At 43.5% G+C, this 15,012-nt stretch overlaps 1 protein-coding gene across 1 annotated transcript in view; it reads right to left on the minus strand.

Annotated features, from left to right (window-relative positions):
* The window catches only part of TNC (tenascin C), a 97,942-nt gene extending 89,699 nt beyond the window's left edge, over nucleotides 1–8,243 (minus strand). Inside the window, exon 1 of the mRNA XM_090121591.1 lies at nucleotides 8,008–8,243. The gene's annotated coding sequence lies outside the window, so the exon portion shown is untranslated. The remainder of the gene's footprint in view (nucleotides 1–8,007) is intronic.
* Nucleotides 8,244–15,012: the final 6,769 nt, after the last annotated feature.

Raw genomic sequence — 15,012 nt, forward strand, 5'->3', positions numbered from 1 at the left:
ATCTCCAGCAGGATTATTGCATCCAGCAATGTCAGTGATCTCTAAATCCACATTTCCTCTACCAAAACTGCTGCATAAAACACTGGGACAGAACAAACAAGCTTCCTTATTTCCAAATAAGACTGTACCAACAAAATTAACTGTAGCACCTCAGAGAATCAAAGAGTTTTTAGCGTTCAGCAACACACCGAACGCCATTCCCTAGCTGCCATGAAGCCATTGATGAACCCTGCAGAAAAGATCTTTCCATTGAACTGTTTTTCCCCCTGCGAAGCAAGAACCCTTGTGAGAAAGCACGTCCAGAGCTCTGTGCCAGACCACCTACCGACCTGTTTAACGCGTGCCAAGAGCCGCAGGATGCCAAGTGGGCCAGTGGGTTTCTCTGCCCAGATGAACTGCTTGTGTCCCAGCAAGGGCAACCAGTTCAACCACGAGACAAAGGAGCGTTTCTTCTCTCCTGCTTCCCTGTTCCACTTTTGTGTCTGCCTGCGAGTCTGTTGTTAAAAGCAAATGATTAATTGGGCACTGTTGGGGAGCTGTTGGTATTATTATTATTTATTTTTTTTAAACCAGTGGATTTCTCAGCTCAGATGCTGAACACTTTAAAATATTCTTTTTTTCTTTTTTTTTTTTTTTTGCCTTGGAATTGTACGTTAACAGAAATGCATGTGCTTCAGTAAAGATTTTGCACTTGAAACGCACACACAGACTTTGGGTCTGTTTAAATCTTCCCTACACCAGGACGTGGGGAAAGGAAAACAGGGAGGCATGGCTGACCTGCACGTTGGTTAGCTTTAGCAGCACGCAGCACCAGAATTTGCACTCGACACAGCAGACAAAAAGGCGGTGAGCCTTTATAATGTGTTAATGAGGCAGCAGTCAAGTCCTGCTCCCTAACAGTAGCATAAATTTGATGAAATTGTTCTCACTGCTCTACAAAAGTGACAAAAAAGCGTACCCCCAGCATAAATGACAGCAACAGGAGTGCAGGTTACACCACCAAGAGGCTGTTGTAGCAACTGAAAGAATCACCAAAATCTGAAATGTCTGGACAAGATGTAGGAGAGGAGGGCACAAGAAGCACCACATGAAGGCCCCCCCTTACCAGAGCTGTGTGCTGCTAAAGCTAACCAACGTGCAGGTCAGCCATGCCTCCCTGTTTTCCTTTCCCCACGTCCTGGTGTAGAGAAGATTTGAACAGACCCAAAGTCTGTGTGCGTTTCATGAGCAACTTTTTACTGAGCTCTTCTTCAAGTCTGTTGTATTTCATAAGCTACAAGCACCTCGGGATAGAAAGAGGTGCTTCTTATACACACGTATGTGGGAATGATGTTGGAATTCATCATCACCAGGGGTAACAGAGCCTTTTCAAATGTCATTTTAGCCCTAAGCCAGAAACAGTAAAGAACAACCAAAAGCACAGAAGTGAACTTCTCTGCCTACAGAAATCAATGAGAATTTTGTCCTCAGCTTCATTGGAGCCAGGCTTTCATCCAGTCTATTTGTACTTTAGGTTTCCCGTGGTGAATAAATAGAAATGAAAAGCCAAAGCCCTGGCACCAGTCTTATGAGTCAGGCAATCAAGTATGTGCAGTATGCATTCCTTCAGGAGAGCCAGGCTTTTAGGACCTCGGGTCTAGATATATAGCCATGTGAAACAGTAAAGCTAGACAACATGATTTCCTTAGCAGGAGCAACAACCTCCTGCGTGTTTTCTTTTACAGACGGGAAGTCAGCAGGGTTATCAGCCTCAAAGAAGCTGTGCAGATACAGAGCTGCTGCTGCGATGCATCCAGGGCTGTTTGGTATGCTGGCTGAAGAGTGGGTATGAAAAGAACACTGTCAGAGCTTGTGAAAAGCTATGATGTAAACACAACAGCCCAAAAAACAAGATTTTGCCATTTTATAACCCGAGACAGCATTTGGTTCCAGTGACAAATTTTCCTACAATGCAGATGAAAGACTCTGTCCTTTGTAGGCACATACAAACCAGTGTGTTGAAAACACTACAGACCATTTCCACAACACGTTCTGCAACTGGTAATAATCATCGTGCTTTATAAACATGTGTTTGTCACATCACAATCACTGATCACATTCATTAACTCTCAGTCGTTTGATGCCACATTGTAATTTACTATTAGGAACATCTGACAAAAAGAAAAATCAAAGGAGCGGAGGCTGCTGTTAGAAAATATCTTCTTCTGAAATCTTTTTATAGTGTTTCTTATGTTGTTAGGTCTGTCCTTTATCTGACAACATACTGGAGGACTTACAGCATTCCCATTTTTCATCAACATCTGTATTTTCTTATTTTAAACTTGCTCACAGCATGGTTCCAATCTATATATATACTTGCACACATGTACCAAACATCTCATCTTTGGGCAAAGTCATTGGTCAATTTGGAAAAAGCCTGGAATAAGTTAAAAATTGTAATCAATGCATATGTCTAGATGCTTCTAGGATCTGTAGATCCAGAAATATACTTCTACTCTTGCCTTTTATAGCTTTTATCTTCTCATATGCAAAAAACCCCCATCCATCAGCATTGTGAGAAGGATCAAAGAGGCACCACTACAGAATGGGTTATACTGGCATCCTGCTGGATGTTCTGCTGGATTTTTATATTTTTTTTTTAACTGCAGAACCACAGAATGGGCTGGGAAAGACAAAAAGCCCATCCAGACCCAACTTCTGCCATGGGCAGGGACAGCCCCCAGCTCAGGCTGAATCCAGAGCCCTCCTATGGCCTTAGGCACATCCAGGGATGGACACCCACAGCTTTGGGCAGCAGTGCTGGGGCCTCACCAATCTCTGAGTGAAGAATTTTTTCCTGAGATCTAATCTAAACTTACTCTCTTTTAGTTTAGAGCCATTACCCTTTGTCCTATCCTTGATAAAGAGACATTCCCAGTCTTTCCTGTAGGCTGCCTTTAAACATTGGAAGCTTGGTTTCTTTGGTGTTTTTCTATCTGTCACCTCCCCAAACAGAGATAATTTGGAGGTCTGTTCTTTGCAAAACTGCACACCTGTGGCACACAGTTGTGTTACCTTGGAGCCATTACTTTATCCAATGCCCATCCTGCACCAAGTGCAGCACACATGTGCATCACTCAGCACAGCTTGCAAATACCAGGGAAGGCTGGAGGGGCCAGACCTGCCCCAGCCCATTACAGGTGCCACCAGGAAATTCCAAGTTCTCTGTAACAAGCAACATTATGTGCTGTTTTAACAGCTCCTGGGGCAGATGAGTCAAATCCTGGAGCAGTTCTGTTGTGGGTCACCCCCACCTTTCTCCATAGGGAAGCTGGATCTCCAATTGTTCATAGTCCCTTGTTGTGGTTTCTTAGCAGCATTCCTGAACCATGAACTCGTTGATTCTTCCACACTGCAGCAGAAGAGCCAATCTAAGTGTCTAGTATCCCCCCTCAACAGGGACGGACAGAATTCAGCTGGTTTGCACGGAGCTTGAACTCCAGAGAATGGCTAAAGCTCAAAACTATTGCTGATACTATCACAGCAAGATGCTAACTGCACACTTTCATATAAAGACATCATGACTTAAGAGCTTTTTGCTGACAATTCCAACAGCTGCTTTTCTGGCTTCATTGATACAGATACCCTGTAACGAGATATATGGGTGCTTGTGCCCTTTTCCTTCCCTCAGACTCCTTTTAATATCCATTTAATCATGTTTACTGCTTCTTACTCCAATCCAAATGATGATTTCATGCAGTTCAGCTGGCTGCAGCATGACTTTTTCAATAAAAGATATTCCTCAACCAGCTTAAAGGGCTGAACACCACTGAATAGCCACTGAACAGCATGGAACCTGGACAGCTTGGGGACAGAAGACCCACAGGCAGGCAATAAGCTCATCTTTTCCTGCAAGACATCACATATGCATAATCTTAAACACTCTCCAAAACTTCAACTCGGGTCATTATTTCCTTAGGTTGCCTTGATAACTTCAACACTGCTATTGTTTGTTTTGTGATTGCTATGGTGATTACCTAGGCAGGTGATGGATTCAGATGATTAATTTCAGAACGATTAGCCCAAGGTAATGCTAGATTCCTGTCTCAAATTAGTAAGTGTTCTTAAATTGTGCTCACTGAGCTTCCAGCTGTGTGGTACCTCTGGCACTTCTCTTTCATCTCCTGGGCTCCAAGAGGAGCAGTGGATGCCAAATCTGTAGGCAGAGCCAGCTGTTCTGAGGCATCGCATCTCCTTCAGCCTTTGGTAAGGTGTTAGGAGGCTAAGAAAACACAGAAGGATCTTGGTAAAACGTGCTAGTGGAGATCAGTAAAATTGACAGATTAATCCTAAATGAACGTGTCCAGGTGTGAAAGACCTGGAACCTGAACTAAATCAGGATCCTAAGAGCATCATTTACACTGACTTGCTGCACAAATCTCATTCAGCCTTCACCCTGTTGAATAAAACATACACGTATATGCATTCAGCAGCAGATTTCAGTCTATTTTAGGTTTCTCCACTGTGAGTCCCCCACAGTTCCCATTAGGAAATATCCTGCTTGTCCAGCATGAGTCCTCTAAGGGCTCAAGGGACCTGCCCCCATCTTTTCTCACTGACACTGCTGCTCAAACTTCATTCCTCATCCTCTTAGTGATTAGACAAGGGGGAATGGTTTTAAACTGAGACAGGGGAGGTTTAGGTTGGATGTTAGGAGGAAGTTTTTCCCACCCAGAGGGTGGTGAGGCACTGGAACAGGTTGCCCAAGGAGGCTGTGGATGCCCCATCCCTGCAGGCATTCAAGGCCAGGCTGGATGTGGCTCTGGGCAGCCTGGTCTGCTGGTTGGTGACCCTGCACATAGCAGGGGGTTGGAACTCAATGATCATTGTGGTCCTTTTCAACCCAGGCCATTCTATGATCCTCACTCTTGTGCAGCATTTTGCTCTCTCTCTGGTGTGTTTACACAAGGACACACCAGCTTCTGTCCATCCTAGACAGTCCTGGCCTCCTGCTACCAAGCCCCACCACCTCCTCCCAACACACACTTATGAATTCAATTCTAAATGGGAAGTTTGTGCTTTTCTTTTTCACCCCTTTTAACGCAAGCCTGAATCTTGCAACACATCCATTATCTATCAACAGAAATACCCACGAAGCTTCCAAGTTAGCATGGTAAGACACCATCTATGCTGCAGATTAGAGACGAGCAGCACAGTAACCCAGATTTGAGCCAAACGTTGCATTTGCTGGAGCTTGCTGCCCCTGTTCCATGGGAACATGGACGCCCTGCTGTGACGCAAGGGAAATTAAGACATGTAAGTTCCTGCATGCCTGCAGACACCTTACAACATCCCATCCCAAATGGTGATGAGTAACTCAGTGCACGTCTCCCACATGGAGCGAGAACGGCCAGATCTCACCCCGCAGCCGTGAGTCAGCAACCAGGGATGTCCCCAGCTGCAGCACAGGCAGCTCACGCTACCACGAGTTCGACTACTATTTAAGGTCATTCCTTAGCTTCTGCGTGGCCCTCAGCCAAATCATACTTGCAGGGCTTCAGCCAACTCCTCCTGGGTGAAATTACGCCCTCCAACACAGCACACAGTCACTTCCTCCACATTCCCTGGTGCTCCGAGCTGGGTTTGCTTCTTCCTCCTCCTCCTCCTCCTCGGTCCTGCAGCAGCCTGAGCCACTTCACTCCCAGACATGCAGCTGGAGCAGAGCCCTCTGGGCCATCAAAGTCAGGGAAATCACTCACAAATGCAGCTGGGGCTTCAGTCAGCCCACAAATGGGGAGCGTTGGGTCTCGTTATGAGTTTTTGTTCAGCATTTAAACAATTGTTTTCATGTGAGTGAGCATCCGGTGTAAGTTTGTGGCACGCTGTTTTTGGAATAGCGCAGTCTCTGGTGCCTTCATAAATCAGGCAGGATTTATGAGTAAGCCCTGCCTGGGCGAATATGCTAGCTCTGACCCAGATGCACACAACCTAGAGTCTGCCATCAAGGTCACATAAGAATACCCCACTTCACAGCAAAGGACCTAAGGCAAACCTCTCACATCCCTTTACAAGGGTTGAAATAGATGGAATTTTAATGTTGGCCTCCATCACGTCCCTCTTGTTAAGCACAGTTTGCCATCAATTTAGTGATATTTCAATTGCCAACAACAACATTATAGTGCAAAAAAATAAAAATATAAGTAGTACTTAAGGGATAAAACTATAGGAAATGTAGAAAATTTTAGCTGAAAAAGAGTAAGAGCACAAGACGTAGATTTATTTACCAATTTATCGCTCTTCTACCTTACATAGAGGCTCCACTTTTGAAATTAATATTTAGAGATAAAGGTACTAAAGATACATATTCAGCATTCTTCCCCCATCAGCAGTTCCTTGTGATTTCCTCTCATACCACCTTTTCTCATTTGAAAAATTGCAGTGGCAATCCTACCTTACATGGGCATCACAGAGCCAAATGCTTTCAAGATCTGGAAATACTGCTTTGAGATCGTAAGACCCAATTTCTCAGCAGGCTGAGAAATATGACTTTAAATTCCACTTCTACTTTATTTATACTCTTTCAATTTCATCTACATCAACACTTCGTTTACCCCTAAGTCTGTTCATGTCTCTAGCTGCAGCTGAGGTGAAAACATTCACACTTGGAATGAAAGACTTCAAAGTAAAAGGTAAATAAGGACAGGTTCTTGATCCCATGCCCAGTCAATCTGAGATTATTTAGAAATGCAAACACTTCAATTATCAAAACCACAGAAGAGGTCTCTCATAAGGCTTTGCAGGACAAAGCCAGAACGTAGAACAGCAATCACTGAATCGGATATTAAAAATGGCTAGGAGAGAGATGAGGCCTGAAAACAACCCAGTGTTTAATTATGAACTGGAAAGAGATGCTCATCTCCAGAAGACACCAACACAGGTGAATTCAATCTCACAACACAACAGGTAGTGCTATGTTTTTCAACCTAAAGTTGACAGCCAAACCATTAAAGGGAAGGAGACTTACAGACATACCCTGCTCCATCAGATCCCAATCAAGGATGGGAACCTGTGAGTCAAAGCTCCCACTGCAGTCAGTAATTACCAGCTGCCCATCTCTCAGCTCTCTTTGGAGCCAGCCAGACAGGGAATGCTATGGAGGTAACCAGGTGGAACAGGGATGCTCTCACCTGACCTTTTTCCCAAGCAGGCTGAAGCAATCTCCAAGTTCACCCGCTGGATCAGACACACAGGATAAGAAACAGGAACATCTACAGTGTGAAAACAACTACAGCACAGCCATGAAGCAGTAGCTGGCTTCAGTAGTGTTGTCAGGGATGAACGCATGAGCAGGAGTTTAACCACTGGTGACTGCAATAGCAAATTTAAGTTGCAAAGCTTTGGTAAACCGAGGCAAGTTGGCAGTGAGCTGGGTGAGAACAAAGAATAACTGCAGTGCCTATGAGATGTATTCGCACGCTTGGAGAAGCAGCAGGATACTCATCTAATTGTCCTGCAGCTAATTGTTATCTCCCATCCCACACCTGGAAATGTAATATCAAGTCCTCTTGGATGTACAAAATCAGCTTTCTCAGGATTGCACAATTACATGTATTAAAAGTAGGATTATTCCTTTACTCTTATAACAGTATCAAATTTCTGAGTCACACGTGCCCATTAGATATACTTAATTCTTGCTTCACATAAAAACGCAAGCAAGAAGAGTACATCCTTAATGTCATTCAATGCAGAACAGGTAAAAGTGGAACAGAAATTTCTCCCATCATAAAGCCTCTTCTTTTATGTTTCTCCTCAGACTAGAAAAGAAAAATGAATTGTTATGCTTTTGGTCTTGGTGCCCCCTTCACAAACAAGGAAAGCAGTGAGCAAATCTGGTGCGTTGATATGCAAAATGGATTTTTTATTTATTCTGTCCAGTAATATGTAGATTCATTTGTAAATCAACACAAGTCCTGCAGCTTCCTCTTACATGCTGCTCTAACATCAAATGCAGAAAATTAAATAACTTACCAGGAAGAGGAGATCCTCTTCAACACAGAAGCTCATTGATTGGTGGGTTCGTCTTGTTTCCTTTTTGCCCTGGTGCATGACAAGTATGCTGAGAGCACACAGATGCACTGCACGTGTACGTCAGAAAAAAAGCCAAGATATCACTGTCTTAAATTCAAATCAAAAAGAGCTAGACTTGTTTTTGAACTCTCTTACCCCAACCAGCTCTACATTCACCAACCCTGTTTAAATCTAAAAGATGTTGCACAGATCATGGTTGCTTTCACAAAGGGAAAAAAAAAAAAAAGAGCAAAGACTAGATTGGGCACTTCCCACTGTGTCACCCACCAGTCTTGGTTTTATTGGGAAAGCAGCATTACATTTTAAGCAGCTGATTGACTCACAGCCTGCAACCCATCTCACTCCAGCCCTGCTGCTGCCAGAGGAGCACACAGAGCTCCAAGGCTGAGGTGTATGATATTGGCTTCAGCAGTGAGATGTGCTATACCAACTAGTAGTGTGAAGAGCTACAGGCTGCAGATCATACAGTAGGGCTCCATCACATCTCTTGAGGGTTGCTGAGAGCTGGCTGAGTTTCTCGTAAACTCCTTGGTTTGAAAGGCTGACAAAGAAAAGCTGGTGTATTCTGGAGGGGAAAAAAGCAGCTCTGAAAAAGAAAACGGGTTCAAAACAAGCCTTGTGGAAACGTCACCGACACCAGAGGCAGCTTCTGGTTGGAAAAACGGACAGTGCAGCTCTTAGCAGCTCTTACCACCTGCTGGTGCTGTGACACCCGGGATAACGAGGCAGAACAAATTACAGGAGGAAATGGAGTGAAGAGATGTAGGAAAACATGCACTGCAAGAAGTAGAAAGACAAAGTGGTCCTTATCCCTCATAAATTAAACTCGAAGCACGAGCGGCAGAGCAGCACATGCATTAAGCCAGACTTCTGTCCTCACAAAAATACTGAAAGTCATTTTTTCCAAAGTTTTACTTTACGGGGCCAGTTATCAAAGTCAATTCTGTGAGCGTTAAGCAAAAGCTGCTTCTACCATGATTTGTAGAGCAGCCTTTCAAGCACACGACGTCTGCCTGGTGGCAGTTCCTCCTACACACAATGGCTCCATTTGAAGTTGGAAAAGCAGAACTCATCATCATCTTCTTATTCAGTGCTGTTACAGTTCAAGAGTCCATACCCCATTTAAGCTTATAGTGACTAAATAATGACCTTGTTTTAGTATAAGAACAACCCTGGAACTTCTTTTTTTTCCCTACCCAGAGGGTGGTGATGCACTGGAACAGGTTGCCCAAGGAGGCTGTGGATGCCCCATCCCTGCAGGCATTCAAGGCCAGGCTGGATGTGGCTCTGGGCAGCCTGGTCTGCTGGTATGCTGCACATAGCAGGAAGGGTGAAACTAGATGAGCATTGTGGTCCTTTTCAACCCAGGCCATTCTATGATTCTCAAATACTTTTTTTTTTTTTTCTTTTTTTTTTTTTTACTTACTCCACTGTTTTTCAGAATAAAAGGGATAGCATTTCTTTTTCATATTGTCCTGCATGGGCTACTAATCCTCCTCCAAATTTGCTTTTACACAAGAATGAAAAAGCACAGGGATGCTCTGGCATGCCTAGATGCCTTTCCTCCTGAACAGAATGTTCTTTGTTATTACAGAGGAAAAAAAAGAAAGGAAAAAAAAAAAAGCTTTGTGTTAATCATTCACCCTCACTTCTACTGTTAGTCAATTCGGCACACCCTGCTTTCCTCAGCTTTACCTGGACCCAAGTTTTCAAAACAGAACATTCTTTTCCTTCCCAAATCATGCTTCAGACATGATGGTTGTGGACTTTCAGAGAAATCTTCAAAGCAGGACAATTCTAACTCATTACAGCCTGTTTGTATGTTTGTTCTAAGGCTCTATTCATAAATTTCTGAGCAGAAAACCTTGATTTATTTCAACTTCCTTTCTGTGAGATGCTGAAGAATTTTTTCCTGTTTCATAACAATGGTGGCAGATCCAAGAATACTGTTGCAACATCGAAAAACATTCTGCAAAATACATCAGAATCTACAAATCACTCCACAGTTATTCTCTGAGACACTCTGCTCATTTCTAGCAATGAAGAGCATGGCTTTGACCCATTCTTCCATATGAGGCATAAAAGAAGGATTTGCAGTGGTAGAATACGTCACTGCAAATTTCTCAGATGGAGTTCTACTCAGTTCTAAAGTCAGGCCAACAAGAAGATGCTTAACACATTACAGCATCAGGGCTAAAACAAGTCAGTGCTGCATCTGCAGAGGAGAGAGGCTTATTGCTGCTGGGACATGAATCTCACTGACATTCAAATCTCTCTGAGATTCTAAATTGTGCATTGCAATAAGGTTAACTTGTGTCCACCGTCCACTTTCGGCAATATTTCAAAATACCAATGAAAAAGAAGTGCAACATCTTTTATAACCGTAACAGAATTGATTAACGTTGAGTCACCAACACTTTACACTGTCAGATAGTGATAGGACAAGGGTGGATGGCTTTAAACTAAAGGAGGGGAGATTTAGCTTAGCTGTTAGAAAGAAATTTTTTACTCAGGGTGGTGAGGTGGTAGAAAAGTTGCCCAGGGACACTGTGGGTACCCATCACTGAAGGCATTCGAGGCCAGGTTGGATGGGCACTGAGCAGCCTGACCTGGTGGTTGGCAACCAGCCCCTGGCAGGGGAATTGGAACTGGATGATCCTTCCAACCAAAGGCATTCTATGATTCTATGAACATGATTTATTTTTTTCTTTTTTAAATCCACTTTATTAAAAAAAAGAAAAAAAAAGAATTCAAAAGGGATTTTTCTCATAGTGTCAGAATGAAACCAGAACGTTTTCATTACACACAGAAAATGAAACTTAAAGTCCAGGAAATGGCCATAAAAATCCAGGAATGAGGGCCCAGTGTGCTCTCAGGTACAGCACAAAACTCACTTCAAGTTACTGCTCCAAGAGTCCCATCTCAGGAAAACACTTTCCTCAAGAAGACAGTAAGAGCCTTTCTACCAGAACTACACCACTTCCACATAAGTAACTGAGCACAGGTTCTGATGGTCTGGTCTCCTTCCTAAATGGGATTAATTACTGCAATGCTCCTCTGCAAAAGGAGGACGACTTGAACCTGACTTCATCCACAGTTAACAGCTGGCTAGCCGAGACACTTCCCTTCCCCTAAAACTTCACCACTGATTCCAGTTAGGGAGACAAAACTCTTCCAGATAAATTCAATCCCAACCACTCCATTTCCCAGAACAGCTTTGGAAATCCACTGGCACCAACATTCTCAGAAATTCCCAACCATCTACTCAGCCTTTGTTAGCTAAATGACTTTCTGCATGAAGCTGAGCACTCAGCTCGTGAGAGAACTCTTGGCGGTGGCTCCGAGAAACCCTGCACCAATGCTGCCAACACCACCAATGGATGAACAGGGGTTCTTGAAGAGATTGTTTTTGGTATGAAGGGATGTCAAGCAAAACAGACCACATGGAAATCCCATTTTCAGGAGATCAGAGAAGTACTGTGGCCAGTTGCATATCTGAAGACTGATCGGAGCACTGTTTTTTCTTTATCTGCTTTATGCACTTCTCTAGCAGAGCAATAGACAGCATGAGCTTGGCCTGATCTGATGCTACCTGTTTGGCCAGCTGGCTGGCCAGGAGCTGCATGTAGCTGGAAAAGTGTACTTGCTACTGTTTTCTGGTGTGCCAACGAGGCTGTGGAGCTGCCAGGAAGAGTGTGAAATCAGGATTTACTCGGACTTCACCTGGCACAAAAGTTGCTAGAGTTGGAATGGTAAATTGGCACAGGCAGTGTCTGATTGCATAATATTTATTTCATTAGGAATCCAAGACAAAACCCAGGTAAAAGCAACAGAGACCAGCACTCAGTCATGTCTGCATGACACCTCTGCTCCCATACACATATTTATGAGCCCAGGTTTTGAGAGCTGCTTGGCATCATCATCAGTGACACGAACACCCAGCAAACTGTATACAAAGACATTCAAAATACAGCAACTGTGATTTACACATGGAAAATCTGAGTGACCAAATGGAACAATGATGCCGCAAAATATCTACCTTAGATCAACCCTGCTTCAAACTTTTATCCATTTAGTTTAGTTCCCACAACCAGCTAATGCACTCTGTGCTCATTTTCCTTGTCTCCTCTTTCAAGCACCCATGGAAGGAAGGCTACTTTCAGCCCTTAGGTCTCCAGTTTATGCCTTCATGAAGGACAGATGCCACACTGACACTGTGGATCAACCACCCAGACTGAGAAATCAGGAAGTCAAAGATTAATGGCAGCAAGCTTCACATCTAAGGACTTTTTTTTTTTTTTAATTATAATTTCTGTTTAATTTTATTTTACTATTTTAAAAGATCCACCCCTTATTTGTCAAGCTGTAAACATTTTTAATGGATTATTGTACTTACAAAACAGAGTTTATTACCCCTCAAAATGACATCAACAAACAAAAGCCTATTAGTGCAGCATCTTGCCCTGGGGATCTACTGCTCTTAATGGCCATTTCATTCAGATCATCACTTTTCTTCACTCATAGGTTAAGAGACGGCGTTTAATAAGGGCCTCATCTTGCACTCAACAGCAAAGTCGACCCCAACGTCTGAAAGAACTACAAGCTCTGACAAAGGGTGCAATCAGATTTGTTTTCTTTTTCTCCATTAGCACAATGACATGAGAACACAATATTCCTCATTCCCTATGCTGGAAATGTCTCCCCAGCAAAATCCACCATTTAAACATTCTGATTTGTACACAGGCAAGTTCAGACTCTTTACCTGCACCTTAGTAGAAGCAGCAGATGCTTCAATGCAGGATCATCAGCTGCAAAACAAACTGCTAAAAATATAAACGGATTTCTCATTACCCTTTGAGCTTCACCAGACCAACAAGAATGGGGGGACTCAGCAAAGCCAAGCGCTGTGCCATCAATAGTTCAGTCAGCAAACACTTGTAGGCACAGATGTCACTGGAGAAGGTTAATGTTGTGAGCCTTGATCCTTATCACAGGAACTGCTAAGTCCTACCTGGCTGCCTCTGACAGAAGTCTGGTCTACAAGAGTCACTGCTTTAGCAAACCAGGATGCAAAACACCATGGCAGATGGCAGAGCATTGTCTCATCCCACCTCTTGTTCCTTGCTAATTAAGGCTGCTGTTTTTCATCTGCTTCTTTTAAAGAGAAGGCTGCAATGACAGTGAAAAGCACAATTCTGTTCAGCCAACGTGCTGAACAGCCTCTCATCATCTGTCTAAAGGCTTTGCTGATGTTTCTCAAAAGGCAATAGCAGCCACTTTTGAAGATAAGGGAACAGAGGAAAACACAATCATCGCACAGAGCCCATCTCATTGCTCTTCAGCAATTTCCCCACTGTGCTGCAGCCCAGTGTTTCTGGAGGAAGGCTCTGAGGGAACCAGTTCATTTCAGCAGCAATGGCTGCAACCCTGGGTTTGGGCAGGGATGAACCTGGAGAAAGGGGAAGTGAGTACACTGCATGATCTTTGGCACTGCCAGCTCTTTAGCTGGTCACCTGCAATCAGAAAACAGCAACCAACCTAAGCACACAAGTGCAGCAGCTCCCTACTCTCTGAGCAGACTGAAAAGAAACCACAAATTACCTGCTAAGCCCAAAAATTCTGAAGCGTTTCTCAACTGGAGCGTTTGGGGTTTGTTTGTTTGTTTTTCCTAGAAAGCCATGGGGACAATTAACTGTAGGGACACTTTTATCTCTTTGCTACAAATGGTGAAACCCCTTCAGTTGTCTGATTCCTAGTTTGTTCCACAACTATCCTGGTGAAAAACCAACGAACAAGGAGCAATTCCCCATTTACCTTTTCCTTCCTGCTCTGCTTAGGTTTAAAACCCCAAAAAAGGGCTAACAAGTCCATCCAAGACCACAGCTTTGTTATCTCTTGCTTTCCAGAGCAATGGCCTAAAACTCAGGAACCAGAGGCCTTCTGTAGCTGTGCCATGCTGTGTTGGCTTTTTGCTGCAAAACGTGTTTTGGTTTCCTAATCCATTGCCAAATCTGGATGTTGGGCAATTCCTCCCCCCCTCCACTCCAATAATTAATCCATACACAATGCACAACTTCAAGTCCGCAGTTGCTTTTCCAAAAAACACATTCTATGAGGTGTTTGCTTTAACAACAGTAATCCCTGCAAAAGCTATCAACTATCTGCTGCGATCCTGCTCCCTCCTGAAATATTTTCCTGTTAAATACATTACTGTCTCGCAGGAATTCATTACTTTCCATGCATACACTGACTGCCTCATATGTTCTGGTCACATTGCTATCAAAAGTGAAACTCAAGGTTAAGCCTAAGCTAGGAAGATCATTACCTATTTGTATAGGCAAGGCAGCCTGTTCAGGGACCGACCACACAGAAACACCCCCTCTGACACAGGCTGAAAAATGCAGACAGACTAGAACTGCCTTGTTTCTTTTAAAAATAGCACTGAATAAAGGGTTCCTTCATTTTAGGCAGCTCTCCAGGAAATTGGAGCATTCTGCGATCCGCTCCTCTGGATTACCTGCTCACATCTCCATTTCATTCAGAAAGCTGCCTTGGTTTGTGCAGTGAATTAAATTCCCCTCTTCCCAGCAGGAAAAGAAAGTTTGTGGTGTCCAATGATTAACCAAAGTAAGCCACAAGGGAAGCAAGCACACATAGAGCCCTACGTGACAACACAGCAGTGTTTCACTTACTCTGTGTGAGCAGCCAATCTTCTCCAGCACCGGTTGGTTGACTTTCAACCTTTACATAAGCTACTTTTTGGCAAAAGAGCAGTTCTTTAGAGCAAAGTGCAACTCTGTCAATAAGAGAATCACAGTCCATAACCAACTCACGGGGAGATTCTAAAAAACCAGTCTAAAATGAAGATTGGTCCAAACTTCTCTGTGAATATTCATTGGGATGTATAATAAAATACTTTTTTTTTTTTTTTTTTACATATCTCAG

This window comes from Phasianus colchicus, chromosome 19 (genome assembly GCF_987193195.1).
Source record: "Phasianus colchicus chromosome 19, bPhaCol1.hap1.1, whole genome shotgun sequence".
Classification (NCBI taxonomy): domain Eukaryota; kingdom Metazoa; phylum Chordata; class Aves; order Galliformes; family Phasianidae; genus Phasianus; species Phasianus colchicus.